The sequence below is a fragment of the Rhynchophorus ferrugineus genome, unplaced genomic scaffold, assembly GCF_030347505.1.
Source record: "Rhynchophorus ferrugineus isolate W39M unplaced genomic scaffold, kcgeb_rfMv2 rfM6, whole genome shotgun sequence".
Classification (NCBI taxonomy): Eukaryota; Metazoa; Arthropoda; class Insecta; order Coleoptera; family Curculionidae; genus Rhynchophorus; species Rhynchophorus ferrugineus.
In genome coordinates, this window is record NW_027472585.1 from 12307037 (window position 1) to 12324054 (window position 17018).

The 17018-nt window shown below is 29.9% G+C and overlaps 1 long non-coding RNA gene across 1 annotated transcript in view; it reads right to left on the minus strand.

The window, feature by feature from the left end:
• LOC143199190 (uncharacterized) overlaps positions 1-12951 on the minus strand; it is a 34325-nt gene extending 21374 nt beyond the window's left edge. Inside the window, exon 1 of the long non-coding RNA XR_013006374.1 lies at positions 12696-12951. This is a non-coding gene — a long non-coding RNA (uncharacterized LOC143199190). The remainder of the gene's footprint in view (positions 1-12695) is intronic.
• Positions 12952-17018: the final 4067 nt, after the last annotated feature.

Here is a 17018-nt window from a genome sequence, read left to right on the forward strand (position 1 = left end):
AATGATACAAACTGTGAAGTAGCAAACCAAGAAAATAGTAAAGGGACATGAGCAACTTTTGAATAACACTCCACAAGAACCAGACTCAAAGGAATCCAATTAACAGGTCAATTGAAAAGTCCCCGGCCTGACACATAGACGACGCTACTAGAATTAAATCCATATGATTTTTAGTCCCCAACCCTTAAAAGATGCGAGTATAAATTTGACAGCTGCCGAGTTATTAGTTTGTGAAATATAGCATTTTGAGTGAAGCAACTTTTGTTATTGTGAAAAAATGGATAAAAGGGAATTTCGCGTGTGGATAAAATATTGATTTTTGAAAGGAAAAAATACATTAGAAGCAAAAACTTGGCTTGATGCCAAGTTTCCGGACACTGTCCCACGAAAATAATTTAGCAAGGATTGTTATGCTAAGTTTAGACGTGGTGAAATGAGCTCCCAAGACGGTGAACGCAGTGGACGCCCAAAAGGGGTTGTTACTGACGAAAGCATTAATTAATTAAAATCCATAAAATTATTTTGAACGACCGTAAAATGAAATTGAATGAAATAACAGACACTCTAAAGCTATTAACTAAACGTGTACATCATATTATTCACGAATATTTGGATATGAGAAAGCTCTGTGCAAAGTGAGTTCCGCGCGCGCTCACTTTTGACCAAAAACAACGACGACTTGCTGATTCTGAGCAGTGTTTTAAGATGATCAAGCGTAATAAAACCGAGTTTTTGCGTCGATATGCGACAATGGATGAAACATGGCTCCATCATTTCATTCCGAAATTCAATCGACAATCATACTAGTGGACTATGCGCGATGAACCCGCTCTAAAACGTGGGAAAACGCAACAGTCGGCTTGCAAGGTTATGGCGTCTGTATTTCGGGATACGCATGGAATAATTTTCATTGACTACCTTGAAAAAAGAAGAACCATCAACAGCGGATATTACATAGCGTTTTTGAACCGTTTGAAAGACGGAATCGTGGAAAACGGTCGCATTTGAAGAAAAAGAAAGTGCTGCTTCAACAAGACAACGCACCGTGTCACAAGTCAGTAAAAACGATAGCAAAAATCCATAAAGTGGCCTTCGAATTGCTTTCTCATCCACCGTATTCTCCAGATGTGACCCCAGTGACTATTTCCTGTTCTCAGATCTCAAAAGAACGCTCGCTCGGTAGACATTTCCGTCGAATGAAGAGGTGAGGCCTATTTTAAAGGACAAATCGTACTACAGAAATGGTATCGAAAAGTAGGAGGGTCGCTATACTCAGTGTATTACCCTTGAAAGGAATTATGTTGAATTAAAAAACATTTTGCCTTTTATTATGGTAGACCGGGGACTTTTCAATTGACCTGTTATTTGCTATTGTAATGCAGCAAAATGTATTTAACAGAAAAAAAATAACAGTGCTATTTAATACATACAGGGTTTTTGCAGAAATTTTAAGTTGTTATAAAACTAACCTTTAACTTAATGTATAAAGACTAGTAATAATACATTAAATAAAAAAAGATTAGGGTAAATTAAATTATTTGATAGAATATCCGTAACAATAAAAACTAAGGATAAACAAAGAGTACCTTACCGAAGACCTAACGAAAAAAAAAACGATTATTTTATTCATCGTGGCATGTAGAAGTCAAAAGTTTTCACCGTCAAAGGTTCAGCGATCGTTCTTGTAGTCCCTCCCCAAGTAATACGCATGATCGGCCATCCGTACCTCCCGTCTGCTACCGAACACTCTTTTCTGGCCCTTGCTTACAGTAATTTCACCGTATTCTTGGAGTAATTAACAATAAACCGTAAACTAACCGTTTCGATTAAAGAAAATAAAACCTATAGAACCCGGGCCAGCTTTTACCGCTTTCTAATAGATTATATTCGGCCGTGAATTTTTCAGCGAAAACTGAAATTTGTACTGTAACGGTGTACGGTACTGGATTCTAAGCAAATTTGTGCGTTAGGAATCAAGAACACCTCTCTAACAATAACGCGCGTAAAATAACAAAATATTATATTATAAGAATAATCGAATAAAAATAGGTTTAATAAATTTGAAGATTTTTTGAAATTCTGTATATTGTCTACGGTTCTTTCTTTATTTTTAGTATAATTTCAATACTACTCCGAATAAATTGGACCTTTTCCTAAAAATTTCCAAATGCTAAGAGCTAATATTCAAGAGGAACAATATGTGGTAAATATCGATATACGGGTAATTTCTTTTGCAAACAGAATTGAGAAAATGTTTCACATTTTGTTTCCGCTGCTTATAATTTATGTACCATAAATTTGCTATAAGTAATTTTCTTTATTGTAATTGTTATATAAATATTTTTAGTTAGCTTGGTAGTGCTGTGCAAGTAGCAGAATAGTCCTGTTTTAAAACCACACCAGTAACTCAACTGGACGGAATTCTTTTGGGATGATATCTGAGATATTGGTTACTCGCCAGTTGGCATCCTCAATGTCGAGGACCATCAGGCAGTAATCCCAGTTCAAATAATCCTTCGTTAGGGTAGGAAATTCTAATATAGTTTTTATAATGCTTAAAATTGGTTTGTTTTCTATATTCCCAATATTTAGAATCAAAAAGTTAATAAAAAAACTTATTAAAATACAAACAGTTCTTTTCAAAAAATTCCACTGTGTTAATACAAATAAAAATATATAAATACTTACTTTTGAGAAAATACATAATTTAAAATATTGGCAGAATGCTAGCGTAAAAGATAGCATTTGAATTCAGGTCTGAAAACTGACAAGAACCTTTCAAGCTATGCAGAACTTAGTTTTTTTTCGGTGGTTGTACAATAAATATTTCATAATAATTATCACGATAGTTTATGCACCTTTTTAAGTAAATGCCATCAAGGGTGTTGTTATGGATCATTATTAAAATATACAAGACAATTCTTTATAAATATTCTTCTTTTTTATTACAAAATCAAGACTTTAATCATTTTAAAGTTCAAATGTGGCATTTACAGGAAATTAAAATTCAAGTAATAGTAACCATAACAATTTATGTTAACATGTAGTTAATAGTAATATCCAACAAAATAAAACAAAAAATTATTTGACATATTAAAAAAAAATTCGACATATTATTCTTCTATGGTTTACGTAGATTGATGAATTTTTCAAACTTAAAAATAAAAAATTAATTTGCATCATTCGTCGAGTTTTCATCTCGTCCTAACTGGCTCTGGAGTATAAAAAGACAAAACAAATCGATAACAGTTGTATTTGCTCCGTTGCAAGGCTCGACAAGAAGGCGTCTGGAATACTTGAATGGGTATTCAAATCCATAATCAATAATTACTATTGCTGACAAAATATATATTACCGTTCGGAACTATCGACTGAAAACAGTCGAAATAGTCGATAGTCGCAAGTTTCAAATGCACGGTTCGACTGTTTTTTTCCATTCGTGATGTCAGGCAAAGCTGTAGGAATTCTTATATATATATATATATATATATATATATATATGTATATATATATATATAAATTCACGTGCTGAGAAGGAAATATTACCAATTTCTATTAACATGTAATAAATAATATAATTTTTAAGGAAGTAGGATTACTTTTATACTGAATATTCTGTGGATTTGTAAAAAGGAATGGAATAATAACACCACAAATGTTTTATCGCGGTTTAATATATTAATTGCTATTTTTAAATAACATTTTAAATAACAACTTAAACAAACCTAAAAACTAAAGATGTTCAATAACCATAACTACTAAAAAAATGTAAACGTATAGCTAATCGTTAAAAAATCTAATCCATGACGAACCAAAAAATAATCGTACAATAACTACCAGACCCTTTTTAAATAAAAGTTTTATTTATTTTTGAACGGAAATATTTTTAAATTATTGTTCAAAAATATTATCATGTTCACCTTTTCTCCAATGAGGCGATTTCTTCGATGTGGGTATAGAGGAATATTTTACGTGTAATTGATATAATTCAGGTAGTGTCATTTTATGGGCTTGCCAAAAATTCTGCTTTTTTTAATCTAGGATCTGAAAATGTGGATTTCCTGCATACCATGTTCGTTTCTAAAATTGTCAGTCTTTTATTGATGACATCTAATAGATAACTTTGTAACTTTTTCCACATTCACTTATTAAAATCCTGGATTTGATGGAACTGCTACTGCAAAAAATTCTTCAAATCTTTTGGAATCGATGCAATTTTCGAAACCTTAGGAACCTAATTTTAATTTTCAAGATTTTAGGAAAAAAATTTTGTCAAACAAAAGGCTTGGACAAAAATCGTGAAAGTTTATCAAAAAAGTATTACCTATTATACCAGCCCAAAATATTACCTATTATGTCAGTCAAAAGTATCTTACTATTTATCATTTACAATTTTATTTTTCTGCCCTCGAAAACTAGCGTTTCAAAATGACAAGGTCAGAACGTTAAAAATCAGTCAAATGAACTAGTACAACCAAAAATAGTAACTAAAAGTAAACGACTGAAACAGTCGATAGTAAAAAGTATATATATATATATATATATATATATATATATATATATATATATATATATATATATATAAACTTAGATTTAATTTTGTATTGGTTCTGGACAAGGTCGAACACAAGATTGTGGAGGAGGAATCAGTCTGCATTACAATCTCCATCTGAACATAATTACGCGCAGTATCTTTATAGGTGAATGAGAAGACAGTTTAAGACGATAATCTCTATAAATTAATGTTTTGTAAAGACTCAGTAAAGAGTTGTTTTCTGAAATACGTATTGTGACTTCGTTCGTTTTTTAGTTTTGATAGAGTTCGTTTTATTTCTGCTATTCAATTTTTTTTAAATTAATATATTATTACTTACAGTTAATTACAATTTACTTACAATTTGTCTCTGTAATCACTTACAACTAGGTACTTATCTAAGAATACCCATTGCTCTTTACTTAGTTAAGTTAGTTATGTCCGCAAGACCACATGGTTCTAATGAGGATGCGTTCTAGTTCAGTGTTATCTAAGAGTTGCAGTACCCCTAAAGTCTTGTAGCGAATCTCTAAATTTCTAATTGGAATTTAACATTAATTTACTTTCTAGAATCTCTTGAAATATCTTTAGAAAATATGTTTCTTTCACTTCATGAATCAATTCATGAATCAATTTCAAGAAAAACGTGTTTTTGTATATTTTTTTTACACAAAATAGATACGAGCTCTCCCTTTTACAGATAATTATAAATGCTAAAAGATCAATGTATTGTCATTTTAAAATGCTGATGATATAATATTCAAGATCCTGATATCAATATACAGAAGATTTCATTGTTTTAACATGAGCTTATGGGTCAATGTCCGGCTAATAATGATCTTGAAGGAGATCACCAAACTACTATTGGTTCAATTTATGCAGTTTATGTATGCAATCCTATTCACCAGTCCATTAGGCTGTTGAAGAATTGTTGAGTTCTTCTCTCTTCATTTTCTCATTCGAATTTATAAATTTCCTATGCAGTAGGAGGAGGATAGCAATAGCATGAATATTTCTTTATATTTTAGCTTATAATGTAATTGGCCTATCTAACATATGTTATTCTTCTTCGTTTCATACCTATTTCGCAGAATCAATTCGTAAGAAGCATCATAAAGTTAGCCAGATAGGAATGATTTGAAGTTGAAGTTCTATTACTAAAGATAGAATTTTCTTTAGTTTATCGAAAATACCTTAAAAACGCAGAAACACTAATTATAATAAGAAAATTGTATGCTAATGATCAAATTTAGCTCCTAGTAACATATTTATTAAAAAGATAATAACCGATTTAGGAATAAAATTGGGGACGAATTAAAAAATTATAAAAGATATTTAAATTCTATCTTTAAGATACTTAAAATAGTTACTTCCTATCTAGGTCAGAGGGATTATACGGAATAACTAAGACCAAAATATTGACAATGAATGAATATCAGCATACAGTTAGAGTGATATAGAAAAACAAAGTGACATTCAACTGTAGATTTTCGCCTCTCATGATATTGTGTAAAAATGGTTCGTAAATTATTACATAAGACTAACATCGAGCTCTATGGACAGCTTATTTTAGAAGTTCCTTAGTTTATTATGTTCTTCTATGTTTCTTATTTATTGTTCTTCTATGTTTATTATGTTCTGTAACACATCTGAAGATATATTAGGGCTGTTGATCGAATACGGATTTTTTTCAGTGTTCTTTTTTGTAAATAAAGCACCTATAAAAACTGAAGCCAGAATTGTTGAGACCGATTGTCAGTAGTGTCAGACTTGGTGAAGATAATTTTGCGACGTCAGAAGCATTCTAAATAAATGATTTATTTTTAACATATATTTAAAGCTTAACTTCGTTAAAGGCTTTTTTACTTTCGAAATTACGTTTTACGAGACGGTTTTAAGTTTCTTTTAACATTAAATCTTAATTTCTATTGAATTAACTTGACCTTCTATCGTATAAGGTAAAAAGTAATACATTTATTTTGTGCTAGATTGCAATGTTGCTTGTTGTTTGTTTTACTACCGAATATTTTAAATATAGTAAAAAATCTAAATTTTGCTCAAGTAATAGCTCAAACAAAAATCGTATTTTCCTTAGCGAACGACACAAAATCCTTAGACATAAAAATAGACCAATAACAAATTATGTTATGATGTAAGAAAACTTCACGCAATTGCACCACGAAATCCATAATATCGTTGTATTAAATAAATTCACCTGTGTTTTTACCAAAACGAAAAAAAAAAAAGAAACACGAAAAAAGAACCCACATACTATTTATACTCGCCGATCTATTTATAAAGGCCACGGCCTATTTAAAGCTTATAAAAACTTAAAATATTTATTTACATCACTATTTATCTTATTAAGCGACGATGATTTAAGATGGAGTTATATTTTTAAAGTTGTTTAAAATAGGTAACAAGGAATTTTTATAGGAAATCGGTACCGAACGTAACGTAGGTTGTAACTATAATTAGGAGGAAGACCATAAAGAAAATCTACACGACTATTGACTAGGGATGACGAAAACATTTCGATATATTCTTTTTCCCCCAAAAAATATCGATATTTTTAACATTTTTAAATAAAATATAATACTAATATTAAAATATACAAGAATATAATATGTAATAAACCTTTAAAATTAAGTTTTTATTTTTGTTTATAATGTTTTCGAGTACTTAATTTTAAAGTTTTATTACAAATATGGCTTTTTAGAAATTAAAAAAAATTAATGTATTTAAAAATAATATCGATATTATATTTTTCAAATATCGATATATCCAACATCCCTACTGTCGACTAATAACGAAATTACATAATAAAATGAAATTCTTATGCCCAAATAAAGAGATATCGGGTTCGGTCTGTTTGTTTGACAGATAGTGCGTGGATATTTAAAGTTTAAATCTTCAGCTGGGAACACTGTAAATATTACGTAGGAAACAACGTACCGTAAACGATTCCGGTCAGCAATCAGTGAATTCTAATGATATTTTAAACACAGTTTTTAGTAAAGAAGCTTCCGAAATATTTCTCTAATTTCGGTGCTCATTTCCACAAGATCAGAATATTATCTGAATTTGTTTTTGTTTCTTATAAGGATTTATTTGAATTACATTATTAGATTGAAATCAACATCTATTGAACCAGTGAAAACTTATATTCTTACTGTAGACATTTTCATGTATTTGGCAATGCTTTTTTAAATTATTAATAACATTGTTACCAGTCGTTTCCGGCTAAACTACAATATGTCTTTAAAATAGCTTAAATTCAGGTATATATCTCATTTAATAACGTTTACATATTAAACACACTACTAGAATATAAATAATCAAATATTGTGATTCTTTTGAGTATGTGTCCTATTCTGGTGTTATCCAAGAGTTGTAATACTTGCGCTGTTCTAATTTAGAATCTGGATTAATAATCTCTATCTATGTATTGGCAGTGCCCTTTTTTCTATTAAATGCCTCTCACTATACTGTACTACACTACATATCAAACGGTCTTATTCTTTTGTGTCTGCGTCTTATTCTGGTGTTATCTAGGAGTTGCAATACATCGATATTAACATGAGAAGTCACATGAGTCTATCCGCATGTTTCCTTGCGATTCTCTTGAGTGAAAATCGCTTTCTGAAGTTATCACTATATGTGTAATTCTCTGTTGTATCCAATCAACAGTCCCCTGTTGTGATAATTTCGTTCGGCATAAAATTTTTGGAAAACGTCTCCCTGCTCATCCGAATTTTTCTTAATCTTCTCTTATTGGCATTAAAAGAGGCGTTTTAGATAAAAAATTCTTTAGATTAAGGAAGAAAGTTAACCCATTCCGCAAATCAATCTTATTCTACTGAAAACTCGACACTTCCATAAGATAATAATATGTTACACGAATACAAAATACATAAGAGATATTTCAACTTTTTGCTATTGACAGGTGTTCAGTTTTACCACAAAATATTTACATTTGATAATTTTAACAAAATTTTTAAATTGAATCCTTTTGTCCATGAACGTCAATATCCATGAATGTAAATTAAAATTCCATTAATATTCCATTATTTACGTACATCTAATTCAATCTGAATAGAATTTGTTTCCAAGTATCATCGATAGCTAAAAAAAAAACAAGAACTAGTATCGAATTTATATATTTTCATAAATTTAAGGGTTTTTTAATTAAAAAATGCCATTTTTTACAATCCATTACATTTAATATTATTTTAATATTTATTATGAGTGGGCTTATTCTGGGGCATTTTCATAAAAATAGAAATGTTGTTCAACCATACTACATGGTAAAGAGTGAAAAAAGCTATATGATATGGTTTGGTTCGTTTCCAATACTTAATTTTCAAGAAATATATCTGAATTAAATATGACAAAGTAAAACAATACAATTTTTTCGTAATATTCTTCGTATATATTTTGGTACATATATTGTATAAGGGATTTCAAATAAATCGTACTCACAAGCACAATAGAAGTTATTTACGGTGAATGTTATTGATAGTATACAGAGAGCACATCTCGATATAAGTTTTAGTTCGTTCTTGTGCGAAGAAACTGATAGTGAACAAATCAAGTTAACGATATAAGATAATCATTATACAGCTGCTTGAGAGATTACAGAGAAGTGAAAGATTACAGAGAAGTGAAATGTATCCTACATGACACTTCGACAATATTTAAAAAGCTTTGCAAACTTTACAAAAGCTTGTTATTTAGGTTTTACGTGGACATAAAAATAATAAATAAATAAAGCATAAAAAATAAAAAATAAATCTGTTTTGTCATCAAATCATCATCTTGTTTGTCATTTATCAGGGATATCGCAACCAAAAATTGATTATCTTTATATTGTAAGAAATACTTTTATTTCTTGATAATTCAGAAATGGGATTATACTCAAAATACGCTCAGGGTGGATCGGTTCAAGGAAGTTGTTCAAGAAAGATGACTATGATAGTGTTAATTGATAACCGACGATTATCGAAGTGCCTTTACCGCAAAGACTTTACGAAGATATGGCGAATACAGTGAATTTGGCGAGCAGTGAAGCCAGAGTTACAGAATTATGCTTGTGTTCGACGATTTAATGAACAAAATTGACGATATAACCAGAAAATAGCAAAATGTTCAAAAATTGTTCAAGTGATTTTATAATATGTTGCATCGAATTTATAAATCGAGTTATGAAACTATATCAGTGAACCAGAAATGACGTTACGATAAGAACGGGAAAGTGAAATCGGTTGTGTACTCAGATGACGAGTATTGAAGCTACAGAGGCAAGTGAAAATTGATGCAGAAGTCTGAGGGACAAAACAGAATAGTGAAAGAAAGTTAAGTTTAGTGACGGAGATGAACTTGAACACCAAGACGAGGGATGTTATAGTTGATGTGAATGTATGATAGTGAACAAATTGAAAATTGGATTTCCACGACGATCATGATGATATCCTGAGGTCATGGAGATGAAGATTTTGGCAAAGGCCGTAAGGCGTTTAGGCTAGGAAAAATAACAGGCGAGACCGATACTGTCTACTTGTTGTTTGAGCCGAGACGTGTGACTTTGGTTACTGAGGTTTTGCACTTGGAACTTTGTACATAATACTGCCTAAACAGTTGGATTTTGATGATGACCGATAGGTCCGTCTTCGAAGACGAACAGACAACATTTTGCTGGTACATACACCTAATATAAAAATAGTCCGTATCTGTATGTTAAATAGAAATGCAGAAGAACACTTGAAGGATAATGAAAATTTAAGAGACCAGGTTGCAAACACACGTGTAAATGGAAGTCAAAAGCAACACAATGAACGTCTTCGAGCTAATAGATTGACGTTCGAATATGACGCTGAAATAGTCTATTCGTCATATGCACGGCAATATGGAAGATAATATAAAAATTGTCATGTGTTTAATTACAAGGATTCAGTCGGTCTTTGCTGGTACACTAGCTGGAGCCACATCTCAGTCGAAATTGTTTTTAAGTAAAATTCGTTTTCATTCAGTCTCTGCTTCCAAATAACATCATTTGCAGCAATCAAAATCGTAAATAATTTTGGATCAACATTCAGGGAGTACCATCAAATTAAGAGCGAAAATTAACACACACTCACTATCAAAGCATGGAGTAGACGGAGGAGAGAGAGATTGTGACAACTTTGAGAACGTTTCTGCAGTAATAACCAATTTATCCAAATCTTTAACACAACTTCCAATAGATTACCAAACGATAACTAAGTTAGTAGTATTAGACCAGACAAAGACCATATGGAGAGCACTTAAAAAGATACATTGTACCAACTGTTAATGAAGTAGCAATTATTATGGTTACTGATGGATATTCAAATAGTTAAACCAAATAATTACAACATATTTAAAAATAATAAAATTTTCGAATTTTAAAGGTTTGAACAGGACGTTTGTTGGATCCGCTAGTATGTTATTTAGGTAAATTTCAGGTCAGTTTAGAGAACTATGAATGCGAGAAATATGTAATATAAACATTTTATTTCTTTCTCTGATAAAATAACAGTAGGTCTGCTTTTTAGTGAAAATATGTTTCTTTACATTTTACGATAATTTAAAGTCTGCTTTTTAAAATATATAGTCCTATTTTTTACCAAATCAATATCTGATATTTCCAATGTCGATTTTTTATCGTTGTTCATACTTATCGCGAAACAATCTTATTTCATTCATGACTTTTACGCTTCATACCATTTCACGCAAATGCAAAATACGGTAAACATTGCAATTACGATAATGGCGCCTAAATTCTAACAAATATTTCGAGCAGCCTTGATTAAAAGGCCGAGATACACACATACTTCGAAATATGTCGACAATTTTCGATACAAGGAGCCCCAAGATTAATTATCTAAGTTAAATAATAGATAAAGTTAAAATATTTCTGGCGCGTACGCTAGAATTCATCTTTCGGAATCCTGACATTAGTCCTGAATTGCTGGTTGTTTTTTTTAATTTATTTGATCGTTTAGTGCAGTTAGAGAAAAATGTTCCTCAAGTACTCACCACTTGGTAAATTAAATTCTACTATTCTACGATTTTTAACCGACATCGAAAAAGAGGAGGTTCTGTGGTGGGCTGTAACATATATATATATATATATATATATATATATATATATATATATATATATATATATATATATATATATATATATATATAGAACTTTTTATCTAAAATAATCGGAAAAATCGGAAGTCGTTCAGTTTCTTTTTAAGCACCAACTGTAGCATATAAAACCTCATAGGATATTGTTTGTATTGTATTACTGCTTCTATTGTGTAATGGTTAAAGCGTTCAGAGTCCAAACGGAGGCCCTGGGTTCGATTCCCGGCACGGAGAACTTTTTTTTGCTGTTCTACTTTAATTAGAACGTTTGTTAAATCACTTAGGCTAGATAGTGGACCCCGGGGCCTGAAGCGTTCCTTATATTCAATCATTGTTTGTTTATTCCCATTTTTCTTCATACAGGCTGAACCTTTACTTGGCCTATCCATTGTAATATTAAATAAAATAACTACGTAATTTATTGAGTAAATCTAACACTAAAAAGATAAAAATAAAATATTTTTAGCAAAAAAATTGAACCGACTAAAAAATAAAAAATAATCAAACTTGATTTTGAACACAAAAAAAATATTTTAAAATAAAATATATAATAATAATCGTTGATTTTGTGACATATACAAAAAATTAAATTATCGACAAAAAAATCTAAATTAATATAACTCTTTGGGTTATTTATATACTGTTATAGTTAATTTCTGAAAGTGGGTATTTCATATTTTCAATATAATATATGAATAAAACTAACATTGTGAGAATGTAATAAATAATGATACTATGAATATTTCTTAAAGAGTGTATTAAAACTCATTCGTTCTATTCTATGTCAAATATTTATCATTTCGGCATAAGAACAAAGTTATATGTTAAGTAAATATGTTTTATTTCTATATTTATAGTTAATAAAAAATATTTCGATGGAATTTCGGTAAATATTTGACTGTATAGTAAAAATGTTGACAAAATACGATGCAATAAGTACAACTAAACGGACGATGGTCGAAATAATCGAATTATGTAACTCAAAACGTGGTGATCTACTTACATTGACTGGACCAAAAATCGATTTCGGGGTTTCCAGCACGCGTGATATCATCCAGACGAGACCGTAAATGCGAACAATCACAGCGTTGACACACTTCGTATGCATTTCGTCATAATAATAGGAATAATCACTAAGAACGCGGCGAGTGCATCGCAGCACTAGACGGAAGCGACCATTAAAAAGAATCTTTGTTAACGGTGGAAGGGATTTCAACAGGGACTTCTATGCATACACATGCATCGGCTATGCGTCGTCTGCGGCGTTTTGGTTATCCATTGAAAAAGACCGATGGGCTTGCCCTACTCCTAGGAGGTAGGGGAATCGGAGATTTTGGATGTGTCCCATTCACGAATTCGGGATGGTTCTTTTTTTGTGGTGGGTATTTCGGCCGTGTGGTTTTTGATGCGTTGGTCGGTTACCTGCGTTGTTTATCGATTTTTGTTTACCTTCTGTAATGTTTTTAAACGGATATTTATGTCAAGTAGTGATCGAAATTCGACCACGATTTTTTAAGTTAATCATGTTTCCTTCATAACATAGTAAATGGAACAATTTAAAAACGATATGTTCCTAAAATTTGTGTTCAATATAAGATCAGAAATGTATTTGATATATAACATTAATTAAATTGATAAATGTCTATATATTAAAAGTAGCGTTGGGAACTTTCGACTGAAATTGACTATCGACGGTTTAGTAATTGGTTTCTTTTTACTATCGACTGTTTCAGTCGCTAATTCGACTGATTTAACTACTCTTCTAGTGACTGTTTCAGTTGACTGTTTTTAGTCGGTATTTTCGGTCCAACTGATATTGAATGTTCTCGACAAAAAGTTAGCCAATTTATCCTTACTCATATTTATATGTAATATATATAGTTTTATAATTTTTTTGTTAGTTTGCTTATAAATAACAACATATTGTATAGTAGCATTTTGGAACGATATTTTTCATTGTTAATGTAATAGGGTAAAAAGATTAAAATTGTGAATGATAAATAGTAAAATACTTTTGACAGTTTTTATGGCAATAATACGGAATATTTCGGTCATTTCCGTTCAATAATAAATAAAGCATTTATATTATTTAAAAAAGCTCTAGTCCTTATTGTGCGATAATTTTTAATAGTGTGATGGATTAGTTTTTTTTCTATGATTATTTTTTTATCTAGTATATATGGTTATTGTACATCTTTAGTTTTTAGGTTTTGTTCTATTATATTGTCTATATTTATTATAATATATATTATTTAAAAATAACAATTTACATATTAAACTACAATAAAACATTTGTGGGGTATTATTTGATTAATTGTTACAGATCCACAGAACATTCAAATATAAAAGTAATTTTGCTACCTAAATTAAATTATTCATTGCATGTTAATAGTAATCAGTTTTTTTTCCTTTTCTTTTTTAATGCTAGTTCGTGTAGAAATACAACTCCGTCTCCCATATTCTACCGTTGGAAAATATAAGGATAATATAAGAAAATATAATATTATTAATAACTAATTTTATATATATAATAATATATACACATTATAATTAACTGGTCCAAGCAATTATTTCCATCATTCCCTCCCTCACATTTTATACAGGAAAAAATTCGTAAATCTTCGTCTGGTATCACGAATGGAAAAAAACAGTCGAACCGTGAATTTGACTGTTTTGCGACTATCGACTGTTTCGACTGTTTTCAGTTTATAGTTCCCAACGCTAATTAAAATATATTAAAATACTATCGCAAGAACTAACAACACTGACTAAGTTTTTAAATGGCATTTCATTAAATTTAATTTCTATTAACTTTCATTAATCAACAAAGTATAGATAAATTTTCATTATTTTATTTTCATAACTGTAACATCTTCAAAGCATCAAATATAAGTATATGTGATCTTTCTTTACTTTTATGTTATTAAAATAAATATGGAATAATAAACTAAGCAGCCTAAAACAGGGAATATATGAATAAAACCATTTTGAAATTGATATTTGACGTAATATGTATATTAAAACAATAACGTAATAATGTATATTAGAGAAATATAATTACAATCACAAATTTAGGTCTATAAAGTAAAAAATGAAAATATTGATATTATTGATACAAAGTTCAATAATAAACTGTACTGTATAATCACATATCTTTTAACATTAGTTTAACACCTTAGTATATATTAATCCTTTAAATGTTTGCAAATTTACTGTTAATAATAGACAATTTCATCTATTTTTGCTATGTGTTCCATATATGTAAATTATATAGTGTTTTGTTTTAACTGATGTATATTTTCATTACTTGGTTTATGTAGTCAGATAGTTTTTATCTTTTATCCGTAGTTCTCGCCTAAAGTATATATGCCGAAAAAAAATACACTAGGCTGATTAGAAAATTGCATCGTTCTTTACATATTTATCCCAGTCTTTGATATCTAAAATATTAGCTGCAAATTTCGTTCTGTCAGTAGATCTATTTATTTCAAGCTATTATCTTAGCTAGAGCTAAGGGTCTTGGCCACCGAAAAAATATCGAAATGTCGATTTTAAAATATATCGATATATCGTTTTCGATATTTTAAAAAAAAATATCGATATATCGGAGAAAAGAATATCAATATATTTTTTGCAGCAAGTGTAAAAATATCGATATTTTTAAGAAAAATTAAAAATAGTTAAATAATAGCCAATTATACCAATTTTAAAAGTTTAATAAATATTATATTGACAACATATCGAAAAATAATCGGCTAAAAAAATATCGATATATCGAGCAAAAGAATATCGGCCAAAAATATCATAATTTTTTTGAGAAAATATCGATATTTCTTCTGCATCCCTAGCTAGAGCTATTTAGCTCATTTACTTACAACAGAAACGACGAATAATCCACCGTATTAAAATTGGAGCTGGCCGCGTGTCGGTCTAAAATATTTGTTTATATATTTTGTGTCACCGATCTGACAGTTATTCCTGGTTGCTTGATTTAGGCGTATTGCCATACTTTGTTGGATTAGTTTGAATGTTGTTGGTTTAGAATAGTTTCAAAAACAAAATGTATTTACATTTACTCCGTAATTCTGTCCCTTGAATAATTAAATTTCTTTACCATCAAAATATTTTAATATTTTGAGGTAAAATCACTTTTTATAATTATCAACAACAACCCGTGCTTTTTGATAAAAGGATCCCTTTAAAAATAACCTAATATATCGTATAAATTAAAACCGAAACGTGAAAAACGAAGATTAAAAAAGAATGACGGCAACGCGATGAACTCGTAAATTTAGTCTCGGCATTCGAAGGCGAAGAGTTCTGTCCACCACCTGCAAAACAAACCCACTTCCTGCGAGCTCCTTTTTAAAGCCTTAATTGAACATGGGTCCCCACAGTAATCTTTATGCTTCGTTCCCCTTTAGAAATTAATAATAAAGCTGCCATGCGTAAATTTAGCGAGGGTTATTTCCCATTATGCCACGGCTAAATGTTGTACGCCTAACAGGTATTTATTTAGATTAATTACTGATGCTAATTGTCGTATTGGACATCTTTATGCTTGTTTTGGGAAGGTGTGAATCCTAAGACCTTTCAACGCATTGCACGTGCGTATATTTTACAAATTTTGTTCATTTTAAACAAATTATTATCAAATGCACAAAAAAATCTTCGACATAATCTAATCAATAACTTAAAGTTAATTACACAACCATAAAAGAATAAAAACTGACAAACTTATATAAATATGTGTAAAGTTCAAATATTAACCAGTGATACATGTTCCATTTTGATGACTTTGATGATCTCTTGCCACTTTTATTGATAAAATCGCCATTTAATTACTGGAGATTTTATCACAAAAGGCATCAATGATAATATAAGATAGAAAGGCTATAAAAACATCTATTTCTCCATTGTATATTTGATGGCGATTATTTTAGTAGAATTAAAAGCAAAAAATATTAAAAAGTTAAGTATTAAGTTAAATACCAGGGGGCTACAACTCCTTTGGTAAGTAGTGTGGCAATGTTTCGCTTAGTCCAATCATTGGTGGCGCTGACAACGTGAATTTGATTGGTTAGTTTCAAATAGTCATGTAGAAACCTGCAAGGAAAATACCTTGCTTTGATTGGTCTGCCATTTCGCCTGATTACTTTATGACGTCACATTTATTGGCCAATAGCATTTAAATGAAAATCAAATTTAATTTTTAAAATTAATTTATTAAAATAAAATCCTATACAAATATACATAAAAGTAAATAATATAAATATATATAAAAAAAGCAAAAAAATCAAACTATATAAGTGTAAATATAAAACAA